Source organism: Notolepis coatsorum (genome assembly GCF_963971535.1).
Source record: "Notolepis coatsorum genome assembly, chromosome: 19".
Lineage (NCBI taxonomy): Eukaryota > Metazoa > Chordata > Actinopteri > Aulopiformes > Paralepididae > Notolepis > Notolepis coatsorum.
Window position 1 is genome coordinate 59,263,236 of NC_140183.1, and position 11,364 is coordinate 59,274,599.

Here is an 11,364-nt window from a genome sequence, read left to right on the forward strand (position 1 = left end):
GACGAGGCGCGCGGACAGTCTCTCTCTCTCTCTCTCTCTCTCTCTCTCTCTCTCTCTCTCTCTCTCTCTCTCTCTCTCTCTCTCTACTCTCTAGTCGACTTGCGCCGTGCTCATAATAGTATCTCTCTCATTACGCTGCCGCAACTGTTTACATTTGTGAGTGCTATAGTCCAATAGATGCGACTGTATGTCCTTTGTTTACAAATTAGATCCGCACCAAAAAGGGTAGTGTGAACGCAGACCAAAATCAAACAATGTATCATTTTCACATTTGGTCCACCAGAAAGTCCGGACTATCCGCGGATAGTCCTGACTATCCCCAGACTTTCAGGTGTGAACACGCCCTTAGTCTGTCATTAAGACAAGGCTAGCAAGTGTTTGGAGAGGCAGTGTTTATTTAGTTTAACATAATCACAAAGTGTTTCACCAAACCAACATTAGCAGCATGGCCACTTGGGTAAACAAAATAAAGCACATGGCTTATTTGCACATTTGTTCATGAAAAGGTTATTGATTTGAGGACAATGAGATGTCTAACCAGCCTCGTTGTCAAACATGTCCGATCATACAGCTCGTCAACCACGGCAACGTTGACAGAAAAGCTTGCTAGCATAAAGTTAGCTTTGGTTCTCCGTCACTGGAACTAGTCAAGTGCCAGGTGGCTGTCAAGCAGTTGTCATGGTGACAAAGCTAAATTAAGTGCTTATTCTAAACTGTTGAGTCACAGACCATCCAGCTGAAATCTCCTGGTTAGGATTCTGTCCTTCCCCGTAAAGTGTGGAAGTGTGGAATTGACCTATCTTGCCTTTTCAGAGGGATAATCCTGCCCCTGCCCCTAACCTTAACCGAACCTTAACCCAAGCCCCCTAATAACATGAGTATTGTGGCTTGTGTGTGTGTAAGAGTGAGAGATAGTGTGTGTGTGTGTGTGTGTGTGTGTGTGTGTGTGTGTGTGTGTGTGTGTGTGTGTGTGTGTGTGTGTGTGTGCGTGCGTGCGTGCGTGCGTGCGTGCGTGCGTGCGTGCGTGCGTGCGTGCGTGCGTGCATGCGTGCGTGCGTGCGTGCGTGTGTGTGTCTGTGTGTCAGTGGCGGCTGCTGACCAAATTTTTTAGTGAAGCACAAATTATTATATTATATTATATGTTAAATTATATTTTTAAAACATCCCCCAATGTGTGTGTCAGTGGTGGCTGTGAGTTAAAAATATTGGGGAGGACGGGAGAGATAAAAATAAAATGTAATAAAGAAGTACAGACACACACTGTGGTTATGAAGACAGCAGACAGACACTACAGTTAAAGACAACAGGCACTAGTAAAATACCTTGGAGTAACTCTTGACACACACGCCTCACTTACAAACATCACATCTATTGAGTCAATAGCTTGGTCAAGAAGGCAAATCTAAAACTATTTGTTTACAGCCAGATCATCAGACCATTTCTCACCCTCACTGTTTCAAACACATATCTACATGCAATTTTTCTTTCACCAATATCTTACTGTCTCCCAATCTGGTCCAACAAAGGAAATTATATGGGTAGGCGGGGTGGGGGAAACTATACAACTGTAAGCAAAACTGTACATTGGAATATCGACGAAACCATACTTGGTAGAAGAGGGTCTCGTGTATTCTTGGGTTAGGTCATTTACTGTACATTGGAGGGGGTTGGGTTAGGACATTACATTCACATCACTCAGCACTATAGGAAATGAACGACACACACACGCGCGTGCACACACACACACACACACACACACACACAAGGATGAGATGGGGATGCGAGGGTGACCCCTCTGCACAAAAAGGGCAGCAAATTAGACCCAGGCAACTACCGCCCTGTTTCTATTTTTACCTCCATCTCGAAAGTCATGGAAAAAATTGTCTACGAACAGGTCGAAAAGTACCTAGCGGAAAAAAATCTAATCTACGAATTCCAATCTGGCTTCAGAACATCCCACTCCACTGACACATGCCTTCTCTATTTGAACGACCACATCAAACAAGAGGTGGACGTGGGCAAATACTGCGGCATGGTCATGCTGGACCTACAAAAGGCCTTCGACACTGTCAATCACTCCATTCTGATTGACAAGCTAAAAGCAATTGGTTTTGATAGTCTATCAGTGAGCTGGATGCAATCCTACCTTGAGGGGAGGGAACAGATGGTGGAGGTAAACGGTACCCTATCCCCCCCCTCACAGTGAGCTGTGGTGTTCCACAAGGAAGCATACTAGGACCGCTACTGTTCCTAATTTATGCAAATGACATGTCGTCAGCTTGTGACTGCAACTTGTTCCTGTTTGCGGACGACTCAGCCCTGCTGGTCTCTGACAAGAACAAGTTACAGGTTGAAAAAACCCTCAGCTCGGAACTAGGCAAAATCTGCATATGGCTCGCTGATAACAAACTATCATTACACATAGGCAATACAGAGTCCATTCTCTTCGGTTCAAATAACAAACTCAGCAAGACCGATGGCTTCTCAGTTACAGTGGGTGACAATATTGTCACAAGGAAAGATGAAATTACCTACCTGGGTTCCATCCTAGAGGCTAATCTTTCCTGTGACAAAATGGCATCCAATGTAATAAAAAAAGTCAACCAACGAACTCGATTCTTGTACCGGATCTCCTCTCTGGTAAACAAGAATACCCTGAAGACTCTGGCAGGAGCACTCATTCAAGGGTACTACGACTATGCTTGCACCTCATGGTACCAAAGCACCTCAAAGGCGCTAAAAACAAAATTACAAACATCAAAACAAACTGGTCAGACTACTGCTTGACCTTACTCCTAGAACCCACCTCACCCCTGCCCACTTTGACAACCTAGGATGGCTTAGAGTAGACGACAGAGTACAGCAACTTGCAATGGGCCTGGTCTACAAGATACACTACATGACCAAGGTACCCATGTACATGTCAAAATACTTCCCAAAGGTCAGTGAATACCACGATCACAACAGCAGAGGGAGCTCCACAAATCATGTTAAACCCAGATTCGGCTCAAACAAGGGACTAAACACGTTTCGCAATTATGCCACATCAATGTGGAACGCCATACCTAAAGCTGTAAAGGAATGTGAATCACTACCCACTTTCAAAACCACTCTCAAAGAACACCTACGGGAGACTGCAATTCGAAACTGGCCCCTGTAAATGTACAGTAAATTACCTAGTATGGTTTTGTCAATATTCCAATGTACAGTTTTGCTTGTACAGTTGTACAGTGTTCCCCCCCCCAACCCCCTCCAATGTACAGTAAATTACCTAGTATGGTTGTCAATATTCCAATGTACAGTTTTGCTTGTACAGTTGTACAGTGTCCCCCCCCCCCCCCCAACCCCTCCTACCCAACCCCCCCCCACCCACCCAACCCCCCCCCAACCTCCTCCAATGTACAGTTTTTACGTCAAATGTATATACTCTCTTTTCTGGACTATTTTTGTATCACAAACAGTACTGTATTTGCAAATCTGGTATGTCATAAATGTATAGATGTAGCAGTACTGTCTATCTGTATGTCATGTAATGTATGTCATATATGTCCTGATGAATTGAAAATGGGGGACCCTGATGTAAACAAGACGAAAATCTTTCTCTGGTCTGCATCCCCTTAACAATTGTGTGTATTGAGCTGTACTGTATTGTACCCATTGTGCAATCTGTTAATAAAGTTTTCAATCAATCAATCAATCAATGGGTTAGGCGTAGAGACTCAATCGCATCGGTGACCGAGGAAAGACAATGCATGTGTGTGTGTATCCCGGTGTGTGTGTGCCGCTCCAATTGCATGTCCAGTTCGTTGCATGCCGAATAAAGACCCCCTAAAGAGGTCCTCCATAATCAACACAGGCACGCCCCACACAGTTACTAAATATAAAAAAAGAAATTCACTCACCATTGACGACTTACTTCTTACGAGGAAATAGTGTCCCTCGTAAATAGACTCCCTCCCATCTGATCACTTGTAAATTAAATCCATCCTTCGATATTTTCTGATGAAAAAGGTCTCCATTCGTCTTCCCCAGCCAGCCCACTCAGAGCGAGACTAAGTCGGCCCGTCTGACCTGGTAGTCCGATAACCTTGGTCGTGGGGGTCTATCTGGGGTTGCTTGGTAGGTTTCAATGCAACTCCCGGTTCTCCCTGGCCACAGGTAAACACATGTTTCACGAATCCTCCCCCAAACTCCTTATACTACCTCCGATTCCTGTACAAAGAGTTGTGTTGACGCTTCCGCCCTAGCCGTCTCATTAGCTGGCGCCAATCTCTGATTGGATCTTAAGTTTGTCAACACAATGTGGCACGGCGTGAACGCCAATCAATCAAGTGCGCCTAACCTCACTACCCGCATTTTTTAAACTCAAATACCCTATTTTGATTGGATAATTATATTCTTAAGCCCAACCCGTGCAGTCTTTTTGCAGTGAGTGATTGACAGCTGGCCATTATGTGTTATCATGGGATCAGGCCAGGTCAGAGAGCTCAGAGCTGTCACTTGGACATTTTTTAAGAAATCTTTTTTTCACTGCCATTGTTTTTTTCACAGAGGAAAGAAATTATAAAAAAAATAATAATTATAATAATAAAAAATTAAAAAACATATATGTATATTAACACTTTGATTACCGGCCATTAACATGGTAAAACGTGGTTAAATGCCACCACCCACTTAAATGATAGCGTTGTGAACGCATAATCTCTGTCTTAAATTATGTGTCTAATCTGCCCGGCGTTTATCAATGACTTGTTTGCAGTCAACATTGTCGAAACGGATTGTTTTTTAATCGCTTCATTTCCGTTTTATAGCATTTACTGGAATATTCTGGAATACACAAAAACTTTGTCATTTTTCTGCCTATTTATGAATAGTTTTCAAATAAACGCTAGATTATCGATAGACGATAGTATATGTGTACTTATGCACGCTATAGAAGCGGGCTGAAATATCGATTATCTCATTTCCTGATCGCTCGCACAGCCACACAGCGCACACACACACATAGGGCAAACGCTGATATATAGGTGAAAACAGCTCTGATTATCCCAAGACTGGTAAAATAGATTAGAATAGTGTGAGAGAATGTATGTGTGTGAGAGAGCATGTGTGTGAGAGAGTGTGTGGGTGTAAGAGTGAGAGATTGTATGTGTGTGTGTGTGTGTGTGTGTGTGTGTGTGTGTGTGTGCGCGTGCGTGCGTGCGTGCGTGCGTGCGTGCGTGCGTGTGTGAGAGAGAGAGTGTGTGTGTGGGGTGGGTGTCCATTGCATTCTTCTATGTGAGTATGTTCAGCTGGTAGTGGATATGAGCTGCTAATCTGTGTTATAGCCTCTGGTTAAACCCACTGCAAGTTGACCTGCTGGCTTCTGACACAAGCTCTGTGCAGCAAGCCTGATTATCCATGATCCCCAGTCAGCTGCTGCTGTGGCCAACATACCAGGCATGATGGGGGAATAAATACAAAGAGTTTTAAAACATTATCTCAAGGCCTCTGTACTGTATAGCGTAGGATTTCTCAGTATCCGCTGTCTGGTAAGCAATATGTAGGCCACATCGGTACACCGTCATCAGACTGTGTAATTACATATCCAGATGTTAGGGTACCTTGTGTATAGGCTACTGCACTTTGTGTATACTGTTTACTTTTACTCTTACTCATAGATTCAAAATCTTTATTGCCTATATTTATTGTAACAAAAATTTGACCTGTATCTGATTTAGGACCACATATGAAAGTGTCCAAAATCAGAATTGAAAAGATCAGATTCAATCTGATTTGTGCTGTTCACACTGTCGTGGAAAAAAATCTGATTTGAGTCACATATGATTATATGAAAGATTCAGGGCACACTTTCGTCTGCAGTGTGAACGTAGCCATAGACATTGTCGCCCTCCCTCTCTCCTCGCCAGGCCAATGGCACATTCCTCTCAGCCATTGTGGAGGAAATTCCTTGAGTTACAGCTGTGGTATTCCACTATTCAGCAGTCCAACGCCTTCACGTAAGAGAGAGAGAGAGACAGTGATATCAAGAGAGAGGGAGGTAGAGAGCGAGAGAGAGAATTACAGAATTACACGAAAGGAATAATTTGTGCCAGTTAGCTAACCTAACTTGGCGGGGGCAGAAGGTGGAGAGTGGGGCGGTCCTCAGCCTCTTCACACCAGGCCAGCAGAGTTTTGTACCGTTTACAAAGTAGGTAAAGAGATGTGAAAGGTCACAGAGAGGGTGTGGAGGGGGGGGGGGTTAGTGGTTTCCTCACCTTTGATTGGTTTAACCCCACTAATCCCTTTTCCTTATTTCCACCTCCTCTGTCTGGAAATAGGACTGTTTACCTGTCAATCGATGGCCACGCCACGGGATTGCCATGGCAACCCATCATTTTCACAATGGCCTGCCCTACGTGACGTGGAGCCAGACGGCTTAATTTGCTCGACGTTCGCAGCCCTTCACTTGGTCAGGCCCCTGCTATTCTCAGAGGGCTTTGTTCGGTCGGATACATTGTTGCGACAATATTGGTCCTATTGATGGTGTTGCATGACAATGTTCTCATTGTCGACTCTGGAATGCTTTATGTCGTCGTGGCCGGGTATCAATATGGGACAGGGTGTTTATGCTGCCTCTGCAACCGGCTAGTTGGGCCGTCTCCCTGCACACAATAGTGCATAGAACCGTTGTTACTGGTAACAACAGAGGCCACAGACTCAAGACACAACACAACATTCCTGGATATTGATTCTCCCGTTCTATGTTTGGCATGATGTTTCCTGAGACAAAACCAATCCTCCGCCCGACCCCCAAAAATAGCCATGTGGAAATAAAACACAAGAGGCTCCATTTCCTCTATTCAAGCTCCGGGTGCTGATACCCTGTGAGTCGGGTGGATCCGGGTACTAATCTCCACCACAGGAAAAAAAGGTACATACTGTACACTATGTTATAACCATATGTAATATATTTACGTATTGTATACGTAATATATTTACATTTTGTATCAACGAAAGTTAAAGAAATTTTTTATTAAATAAAAACAGTGAGTTAGACCAAACCACCCACCCTGATAGAAACACAGCAATACTATGATGATGGTTCATTTTAACATTAAGATAGAAAGTTAGAGTTAAGGTTAGTCTAATATAACAGTGTGGTTTGGATTAATTTAAGGTAACAGTGTGGTTAAGGTTAGGGTTATGGTTAATTTATGGTAACTGGTTAAGGTTATGGTTAGTTTAAGGTAACAGTGTGGTTAAGGTTATGGTTAGTTTAAGGTAACAGTGTGGTTAAGGTTATGGTTAGTTTAAGGTAACTGTAACTGAGGGGTACAATTCCCTGACTGTATTGTTAGATATGATACTTACTACCACTACCTCTTGTACTTTAGACTCTGGCCACCCAGTACTAGGTATAAATAATTATGATAAACACTCCCACCTGATGAAACGGATCCAACACAAATGTACCAAGTCGAAAGTCTGCGTTTAATAATAATACATAGCAAAAGGTATGTACAACGATCACTTAATTACATTTATGATTTGAAATAGTATGCACTTTTATGGCAAATGAGTATTCGTAGGTAGATCAATATCGAATGTCCAATCTCTGATTGCGCAGGAAGCAAATATACAACCTGGAATATTTAGGGAACAATAGCAATGATACTTGAATGATTATATAGCTGGATACACTAGGGGAAGGTTCCGACTGCTTGTAGGACAGCTGGAGGGGGGGGGGTAGAGTCTGGCTGTATCCCGTCTGGCCGAGGGTATCCTGGGAGAGCCCACAGTCGTGCGACCCGGTGCCCAGCGATCCTCGATCCACAGATGAAAGCAGTTGGACTCTCTGTGGCCGGCGTCCTCCGGTCCACGATGGAGAGACGTGAGGCGACCTCGTCGTGTAGAGCGTCTTCTCACCTGTCGTCCTCTCCGGGGGGGGGTATTTCCAACACACCGCAGTGTTGGCCTTTATCCATAGAATAATCAAAGTACTCAAAGCATAATCCAAGCCGGGGAAGGCTAGCCGTCGTCGGTAGAATAATCCAATATACAGGTCCACTCGCTCTTTGGCCTGGAGCTCCTCGGGTGCAGCTTCACGTGGGGTCAACCACCCTGGATAAGCGTCCAGCTGATGCCCGAAACGATGGGGGTGCTGATTACTATAGAACTCTTACCGCACGAGGCACTACATATGAATAGACTATTATTAGCTTAATAGAATACGTCCAACTCGACGATATAGTGCCAAATATGACTATTCAAATATTAATATACACGATGTCTCAATGCCGATACTGGGCCGAATTGGCCTTACTGCCCACACGTGGTTCGCGGGGAGGCTTTTGCGTCTGTCACTCTGTTGGAGGGTAAGGAACTGGACTAAAAGAAAGCTCTACTTTAATAGCGCAGTATATATACGCACTATGAACAAATAGTACCATTAGTGGTGCGGTAGACATATTCCTACGCGGAACTAGGACTTGTCCATACATGTTGAGCGGTACGATTGAACCTGGTCTGAGGGGTATGGCGACCTGGCACCAAGGTCTCGTCCAATGGTAGAATGGAGACTATTATGGGATGTTCAGTAGACTAGAAGGGATATTCAATGCATATTGTACAAGGAATATACAAGGGATATCAGGGGATATACAAATACAATTAAATATATATATATAATAAATATATATATTCGGTTTAATCTGATCCTTCAGAACAGCCGCCCCCTAATTGGTCCCAACCCAATTAGTTAAGCAGAGACAGATTAACCGCACTGTCTACCACTCAAGGGTTCGCTGTAAGGGTCAGTCAACTCACAAAGTCATAGGGTCATGGTCATCATCGATTGTGTCTGGGAGTCGGGGCAGTTCTATGAGCCTCGCCACAGGACGGGTGTAAATGCGCCCCTGGACGAGTACTTCAGCTGCTCGGACCTTGCCATCGGCACAGGTGATCACTTTGCTTACGCGGCCAGCCGGCCACATAGCTCTGGGTAGTGACTGGTCAATAATCATGACGACTGTTCCTTCCGTCAAATTGTCTCTCTCTTTTACCCACTTCTGGCGGGTCTGTAGAGACGGTAGGTAGTGCAGTAGGAAACTGCTCCAAAACTTGTCGGCTAATACTTGGCTGTACCTCCACATTCGTCGGCCGTTCGCTTCTTCAGGCCGGTACATTGTCTGGGGTAACGCGGGATCTAGCCGCCCCATCAGGAGGGTGTTGGGGGTGACTGGGTCGACATCTGCTACATCACTGGAGACGTAACCGAGGGGCTTTGGGTTCAATACTCCCTCAATCTCCGTGAGGACTGTCATTAGGACTTCTTCCGCCACAGTCTGGGCCCCAAGTACTGCGTACAGGGCTGTCTTTATAGAACGTACTTCTCGTTCCCAAGTTCCACCGAAGTGGGGTGCGTTTGGGGGGTTGAATTGGAAGTCAATCTGGGCTGGAGCGAGGTGGGTCTTAAGTTCTGGGCCCATAGCTTGGAAGCTCTCCCTCAGCTCTCTTTCTCCGCCTTTGAAGTTTGTCCCGTGATCGGACAATAATGTAGACGGTTTTCCTTTCCGTGATGTGAATCTTCGGAAGGCCATAAGGAATGAGTCTGCGCTCATGGTCGGAAGGAGCTCGATATGTATCGCTCTGGTGGTCATGCATTTGAATACAATACCCCACCGCTTCTCGGTGCCTCTTCCTCTCTTTATATACAACGGGCCAAAACAGTCCATGCCTGTGGAGTGGAATGGCTTGTCGCCGAGTCGGAGGCGACATGGAGGTAGGTCAGCCATCCGTGGTATGCTGGGCTGCGCGCGCCACTTTCGGCAGTCTAGACAGGTTCGCTGGAAGCGTCGCACCGCCTCTCTTCCTTGAAGTATCCAGTAACGACGTCTGATTTCCGCGAAGACTCTCTCTGCTCCTGCGTGGTGTACATCCTCGTCGTATTTCTTTATAATCAGCTCTGTGACCTTGTGTCGGCTGTTCAATACGATCAGGTACTTAATGTCATCCGGTAAATTGGGGGCTCTCCGCAGGCGACCACCCACTCTGATGAGGGTATGTGTGTCACTCTCGGGGGCCAGATGAATCAATCTGCTGTCTGATGGGACGGGCTTTCCTCCCTGTAGACATTCTAGTTCATCGGGGAACGAGTCTCTCTGGGCTCGTTGCAGTAGAAGCAGTTCTGCTTCCTTGTAGTCAGCTGCTGACATATCAGCGGGGGACTTAATCTCTGGGTGGTGCCGCAGGAATGTCCGTTGCTGCGCACTCTCTATGGTAATGCAATCGTCTATGTTGGGGTCTGCGGAGACAACAGTGCTCAATCCACAGAACATGGGTTTCTTATTCTCAGCCTCCTCGTCACTTGCTTCCCTCGGGGTGGGCGTGGGCCAATCTCCTTCCGGGAGCTTGAGGAATGCTGGTCCGTCACTGTAGATGTTATGACGGGTTAAGTCATCTAGGGACATTCCCCGGGTGATGACGTCAGCTGGGTTGTGTTTTGTATCAACATAGTGCCAGTTTGCTTCTCCGGTTAACTCTCCGGTTAACTCTTGAATCTCAGTGACTCTGACTCCCACGAAGACTTTGTATTTGCATGAATCCGATTTGATCCAGGCGAGTACTGTCGTGGAATCTGACCACAGGATTGTTCTATGCACCGGAATGGTGAGCTCACGTTGGATGAGCGTGGCTAGATGCGCTCCTGCGAGGGCTGCGCAGAGCTCTAGACATGGGATAGACTGTTGCTTGCGTGGGGCTATTCTCGAGCGGGCGAGGATGAATGCTGTGTAGATCTCTCCCCCCTCTTCTTGGGCCCGCAAGTAGGCTACTGATCCGTAGGCGACCTCGGAGGCGTCACTGAAGACGTGTAGATCCATTTTACATGTCTCTGGCCTCACCGTGGGTGGGAAGTAGCTTCGGCGTATATTAACGCCTGGGAGTGAGTGGAGTTCCATCTCCCACTCTCTCCAGGTGGATGCAAGGTGTGCGGGAATGGGGTCGTCCCAGCCCTGGTCCTTGTCCCACAATGCTCGTACAATCATCTTTGCCCTGGTGGTGTACGGTAGTATACATCCTAACGGGTCATATTGTCGGGCGAGTGTTCTGTACACATTCCATCTGGTGGTCGGTATTGCCGTCGACCTTCCCTGCTCCGTGGTCAGGGGTTTGTGTCTATAGTGGAGCGAATCTGTTTTGAAGCGCCACACTAGTCCTAGTGTCATCTCTTGGGCTTCTCCTGGGATTGTGGCCATCCAGGTCTCGCTGCTCGCTGCCTTGTCCTCGGAGGAGAGGCTGCGCAGTACGTGCGGATCGCTGCTGGCCCACTGCCTGAGATCAAAGCCGCCTTTGATCAGAGAGGCGCGGAGTTTAAGTAGGAGA